The sequence below is a fragment of the Durio zibethinus genome, chromosome 6 (assembly GCF_047325235.1).
Source record: "Durio zibethinus cultivar Kanyao isolate XHJ-2024 chromosome 6, ASM4732523v1, whole genome shotgun sequence".
NCBI lineage: Eukaryota > Viridiplantae > Streptophyta > Magnoliopsida > Malvales > Malvaceae > Durio > Durio zibethinus.
In genome coordinates this window covers 14,638,993-14,645,897 of record NC_143167.1, presented here as the reverse complement: position 1 = coordinate 14,645,897, position 6,905 = coordinate 14,638,993, and the positions used below count along the sequence as shown (strand labels likewise).

At 30.5% G+C, this 6,905-nt stretch overlaps 1 non-coding gene across 1 annotated transcript; it reads left to right on the top strand.

Moving 5' to 3' along the window:
• The first annotated feature begins 6,436 nt into the window (after positions 1-6,436).
• Positions 6,437-6,543, top strand: LOC149518454 (small nucleolar RNA R71). The gene has a single exon (XR_016343413.1). It is a non-coding gene; the product is annotated as a small nucleolar RNA R71 (small nucleolar RNA).
• Positions 6,544-6,905: the final 362 nt, after the last annotated feature.

Genomic DNA, 6,905 nt, shown 5'->3' with positions numbered 1-6,905 from the left:
TCAAATGGATAAAATCCTACTCGAAGTGAATTTCTTCAAGCCTAAGCAACAAACATCACTGTAAGCTTCAAACTCATCATGGCTAAATACACCTAGCACTTATTACAAATAAACACATGGTAGCTCATTTGGAATTCCATTGGCTGAATGGATTAAACTTGTAGAGTCCATGGTCTTGCAACTTTTTCTTGTCCCTTGCATGGTGGAATATGATAAAGTCCTTATGCAACTTATTTTCTTCATAGCTACACAAAAAAGGCGTTTTTGGCTCAAAATTCTATCTTGGCCAAATGTGGTGGATTCCAAGTGAGATTTGAATTGCATGTGTGTAGATCAAGGTGGGTGGCACTGAGTTTCCATAATTGGGTCAATCATCTCTCTTGTATGCTTGATTGCACTAAAATTTTAGTATTTTTATGTTTATTTTTAGTGTAATTTTACTTATGTATTGGCCCTTAGGATTTTTGGCAAAATTGCTCCTAAATGCACATTAATCTCATATGTAGGTACAAACGGAGAAAATGAGGAATTTTAGTCAAAATGGATACATTTTGGAGGATTTTTTATGTAAAATTATGCAATTGGCCTAAACTAGCATTGATATACAACATTGACACTTAGGTAGTTTTCTTAATTTTCTTAATTGATTTTCTTAGTATTATTTTCATAGTTTTTTTTTTAACAAAATGGATGATAAAATATTCATAGAATGCTTAGAAATTTTGTAAAAAAAAAAGAAGGAAAAAAAGATATATGAAGCATGCAAGAAGGATGTTTGTGCATGGTGTAAGGGAGGCGTACCAAAATTTCAAAGTGTTTCAAGCTAGTGCAACAACACCAATTAGAGGGGCTGATGTGGCACTTTCAAAAGCTATGATTGGTCATTAAATTGACTACCAATTACATTTCAAAGAAGAACTTCTAAAGTGTTGAAGAAAAAGCCAAACAGCTATGCACCAAGTGTAAAAGTAGGGGAAAAAAACTCTCTAGAAACTCACCTCATTGTAGATATTTTGGAGAGATTTTTTGAAGCTTCATTCACCATTCACTTGCCTATAAATAGGAGTGGAGCCAACCATTTTAAAGAGACTTTAACTTAGGATTTTATTTTTCTTCTTTTTTAATTCTACACTTTACTATTTTTTACTTTCTTAGCAACCAAATAGCCCTTGATCTTCATATTTTTTTATTGATTTTGATTGTACTTTTACATTCTTCAACTATTTTTTGGTGTTCTTTACAATTTTGCTAATGAAACTTGCAAATTTGATTGATTTCTAGCTCAAATCTACTGATTTTTCATCGATACTCAAATTTATTTTTGAATTTACTAGTTCTGACCTACCTTCTTTTTTTGATGATATCTCATTCAAATATTACTTGTTTTTCTTCAATTTATTTTCATTATTTCCTAATTCAATTAGCTACAACATATTAAAAATTTAGCCTCAAACTCACTCCATAGCATTCCAGATCAAGCTTGGAAGATTCATTTGGATACAGGTTATAAGTGCAGGTAAGATGTGATCAATCAAATTTGGTGTGGAACTGCTATCTCCTTGGTGAGTTGTTTGCTCTCTTTCGCTCTAAATCCTTATTTCTACTTGTTTACTTATCGATTCTTGATTCAGTTTATTTTTTTACATTTCATTACTGTTTGGGTTTTTTTTAGATGATGTTTAGATTTTCAAATTCTATACCTGTTTTGAAATTAAGTTTGTTGAGCTGATTTCTTTATTGATTCATGCTATTTTCTTGGTTTATGTAGTTAATTCATAGATCTAGGTTGTTCTAGCTTAGATAAAGTTCATTTTTAGTATATAATTGCATTTTGAATTTTTTTTCTTTTGAATTTTCATGTAATGCAAAATATACCATTTATAAGTTAGCTTTTGTTAATTGTTTGCTTAATTGTTCTTCATATGTTTGGCTGCAATTTTGGATTTCATTTAGTCTTTTGCTTTTCCATCCATTTTCCAGATTAGATGTAGTTTTAATTGTGCCATGTAGGAGTCTCAACTATGAAGTATAAAAGTTCATTTATAGCTTGTGTTTAACTATTTTTGGTTTGTATTTTCTGTTTAGTTGACTTTTCTTTTACATTCATTTTATTCATTATCCTTTAGACCATGCATTTTCACAGGTTGTTTAGTGGTTGGTTAAAATAAAGTTCAAGTTTAGGAAAGCTTGCATGTTTATCTTTGTTTAGATGTACAATTGATAGTCTTGTGGTGATGTTCATTATAGGCGTTAATTATAGTTATAGGTTTTACTTTCAACTTTTTCTTGTTCATGTCATCTTTGTTCATGCATTTTATATTTGATTTTCAATTTTACATTTTATCTTAGATAGTATTTGTTTTTGCATTTTAGGTTTAGTTTCATTAAAATTGGTTACTATTTTAGATATATTTGCTTGCATTTCATGTCTTGAATGGTGCATTTTATTTTTTTAGCAATAATTCACTGTTTTTCATGACTTGTTTGTCTTATTTGATTTTAGTTAGTTACTTGTTTTTTTTATTAGAATTTTAATTTTGATATATTTTGTTTTAATTGATTTTAGTTACTTTACATATTAATTTATTTCCTTTGTTAATTTTGTCTTGGTTAATTTTTTATGGATATTCTGTGATTGTATCAGCTTTAGAAGGGTAAAGTGATAACCAGTACTTAGTTTAGGATGCTCTACCTAATCTTTGTAGGATTGATGTTTTGATTAAAAGGTCATTTTTACTATTTGTTCAACCTATATGCTTGTAGATTTTTTATATCAATGCTTGCATGCTTGGCTTGTATGAAATTAAGTCTTGAGCTTGAAAAACTTAAAATCATGAAAATAACATGAAAAACACTAAAAATCATCCAAAATTTTAAATTTTTGTTCCATTTTTGACACATAAAAACTTTATATATTTTGGTGCTATGACACCCCCACACTTAAACCTTTGCTTGTCCTCGAGTAAAACCTTAAATTAACAATACTACAGAATAATATAATTATCCTTAAAGTAAAAAATTATACAAAACTCCTATCATATATTATTGCATATTACAAAGTTAAAAATAAACAAAAAGTCATAGGAATTTTCTTTAAAAACAAGCTTTCAATATCTTATGCTTTTCATACATACAAACCTACTAAATCTTTAACTTATGCATATAACTTAAGGAAAAAAAATGTAAAACACTTTAGCACATTTTAATTCAAATATAGAATAGACTTCATATGTTCACTTTCCCTATCCCTCTTTACTAATGTTAAACCTATATATTTAACTCAAAATCAAAAGGTCTTTTAGTCTTATAATGTAAGGCTTGGGTCAAGGTAGGAAAAAGGGAATTTTTAGGCTAAAAAACCCTAAGCTTACTTTCTTTAAGTTTCTTGGACTTTGAACAAGTGTGAGCTCTTTTTGCAACTTTGGCTTGTAAGGCCTCACTTTATTTCTTTTGTATTTTTGGCATTTTTTTTCTTTTTTTTTATTGCTTAAGCCATTTTTGGTTTATTAGGCTTTGCCTTTCATGCTTTTGCTATTTTCTTCTTTCTTTCATTCTTTCCTTGCTCCTTCATTTTTCCCAAAATTATAAACATGTCCATACACAAGTAAGCACAATAGGTTAGGTAGCAACAAAAAAAATGATAATAATAATAAAAGAAAAGGCTTATTGGCTTATAATGTAGCTAAAATAAACAAAAAAAAGGGAATAATGTAAAAGTCTCAAAATAATGGTACTAGGGATGCATTATCATAGGATGCGCTTGAAAAAAGCTTGAACGGTTTAAAAAACTACCTAGATCATCTCTTGAGTCAAATACAATCTAGGATTTCACTTTAATGGTTGAGTAGGTGAATTCTAGAGCATTATTCAAATCCTTAAATTTCATGCAAATCCATATCTTACAATCTTTCACAAAAATCATAGCATTTCATATAAAGAGAAAAGCATATGCATGATAATCATATCCAAAGAAAAACATGCTTAAAAATTCCTTTCAAGTTCCACCATATCTATACTTAAACTCTATATCATACTTTAGTCATTTTAAGTGAATATGTGTAATTTTTAACTAAGTGAACATCATTATGAAATTTAGCATGTCAATTTGGTTTGAAATCAAAGATGGATTATGATTTAAAAAATCTTTAAATCAAAAAAGTTTTTTTCTCCCCTACACTTAAATGTCATAATATATCAAAAGCACAAAAGAAAAAATGATACTACCCAAATTTTTTTTAAGGTCGACTCTTAATTTGGTGTGACGCATCATCCTTACTTCTCTTCATCCCTAAAAAAAAAAAGGTTCAAACAAAAGCATTAAAACCATACCTATCCTAAGAAAAATAAAGAAATAAAAAAGCACAATCATTAAAGTAAAACTTGGGTTGCCTCCTAGCAATGCCAGTTTTGGTAAAGCTTGACCATCCCTAATTCATAGAGAATCATCTTACCTTTTCAAAGGGAGCTTACCTTGTTGCCTCATTCTTTGTAGAATGACATAAACAACCTTTGTTTAAGGAGGTGGATTAGCTCTTCTTGTAGGGATCATATAAACTGTACTAGAGTTTCTTAAAGGGGTTGACATGGCTGGAGCTAAGGGTTGTTAAGTGTTTTAAAAGGTTAGGAAGCTTATCTATTAGGTAATTCTTTTTAAGGGTTTCCTTTATTTTGATGGCATTAATGCCTTTTTCATCTTTCAGCACACCATACCCTATAGATATAAACTGCAACTTCTTATTTTTAAATCTAAGGGTAAAGCAGCATCATATATATCTATTAAGGCCTTGGTAATAAATAGGAAAGTTCTTTTTAATAGTAATGGAGCCTCATTATCCTCTATGTCTAAAATAGTAAAATTATGTCTAAAACATCAAAATCCATAAAGAAAGCTTATTTTTCAACTTTTACTAGAACATTCTTCAACATCTCTTATAGAAACTTGGCAAATTGATCAATAAATTTAATATTGAACTAGAAAGGTTTCAGCTCTGCACAACTTAGCTATACAAAAATATTCATAGGCATTAGATTTATGCTTGAACCAAGATCACAAATAGCATCAAAGAATTTTAACTCTCTAATTCTACAAGATATAGTAAAACTCCCTGGATATTTTTTCTTTCTAAATAAGAGTTGTTGAAGTTTAGGGCTGTAATCTTCTAAGAATGTGGCTTTTTTTAATCCCTTAAGCTGCTCCTTTTGAATAAGCCTTGGGAAAGGTGGTGTTATGTTAAAACATTACCTATACATTTTAACAGTCACCTTTGGCCTTGGTTGAACTTCCTGTTGAACCTTTTCTTCTTCTTCTTCTTTTTAGGGATTTTTTTTTTATGTTTTCCTTTCTCTTTGATCATTTTGGGTTGGCTTATCTCAGACTATCTTATTAGGTTCAAGTTGAATGCTCTCTAGTAGTGCTCTCCTTATTTGTAGCAGCATTTGCCCTTCTTCAAGTGACCTTTCACTATTCTCTTTTGGATCTTTTTCATAATGCATTTCAACATTCTTTTCCTCAAGGTCTCTCTCATAAGTTTCAATGTCTTTAAGGGCCTCCAATGTCATGGTGTCAAAACCTTTTAGAATTTCTTTACCAAATCTTAACAGTTCCTTACTACTTTAGGTTATCTTACAAAGTTAGGTAGGTTTACCACTATGGGCTTATCATCCTCCTTATCAAAATCTTTCATCCTATCATCTTCCAAAGAATAGATTGCATTACATACCTTTTTGCCTTGTCTTTTTGCATTGGTTTTAGTGTTGCTAGGTAGGGGTACCTGCAGGGCAATTTGCTATGGCTTAGGCAAGATGACTTATTTCGTTTTCTAGGTTTTTGATGGATGTAGCTTGACTTTTAATATTGGCATTGTTGGCTTACATTAATTGGTTCAACATGTCCTCAAAAATGGGTTTCTTTTCTTGGGGTGGGTTATTGGGGTGATAATTATTGTTTTGGTTGTTGATGGGTTAGTAGTTCCAAGAAAAGTTTGGGTGCTTTTGTCATCCAAGATTGTAAGTAATGCTATAGGGATGTTGTTAGGTTTGGTTTGTTGGATGTATTGAACTGGTTCTACCTTAAATTGGCATCTTTCTAAGGAATAGGGTCCTTTGCATATATTATAAGAGATAAAAGGGCTTTGTATAGCATTTAAAAAGTTGTCTTAGTATTGGTCTCCTAAGGCTTCAAATTTTTTTTTTGTGAGGGCAACTAATTGGGAGTTAATTGTAGTAATAACATCAATATTAAATAAACCAGCAAACTGTTTACTAACTTTTCTTTCCATGTCTTATTGATAATTGTTAGCAACCATCTTTTCTATAAGCTCATTGGCTTTTTTCAGGAATCTTGCTCATAATAACCCTTCCAGCAGTTGAATTTAAGGTGGTTCTCATAGGTGGTGTGAGACCATTATAAAATATTTGAATTTAGAGCCACTAGGGTAGTCTATGATTTGGGCATTTCCTTAGCAGCTCATTGAATCTCTCCTATCCATCATATAGTGTTTCTTCATCAACTAGTAGAAAAGTGGTGATCTCATTCCTTAACTTGGCAATCTTTGTTGGTTGGAAAAACTTTACTAAGAACTTTTAAACCAAGTCATCCTAAGTTGTGATTAAACTAGATGGCAAAGAAAAAAACCAATTTTTTGCCTTGTCCCTAAGAGAAAAAGGATATAGTCTTAGTCTAATAGCTTCATTAGAAACACCATTACAGTAAAAAGTGTCACCTAATTCAAGAAAGTTAGAAAAGTGGAGATTTGGATCATCACTTGGTAACCTTACAAAACTATATAGAAGTTTGGACCATTTGTATGATTAAAGGCTTTTATCTCAAAATTGTTGGCTTGAATAACTGGCCTTCTAATAGATGGTTGAATACTATCTACATTAGGAACTGCATAGTCCCATAA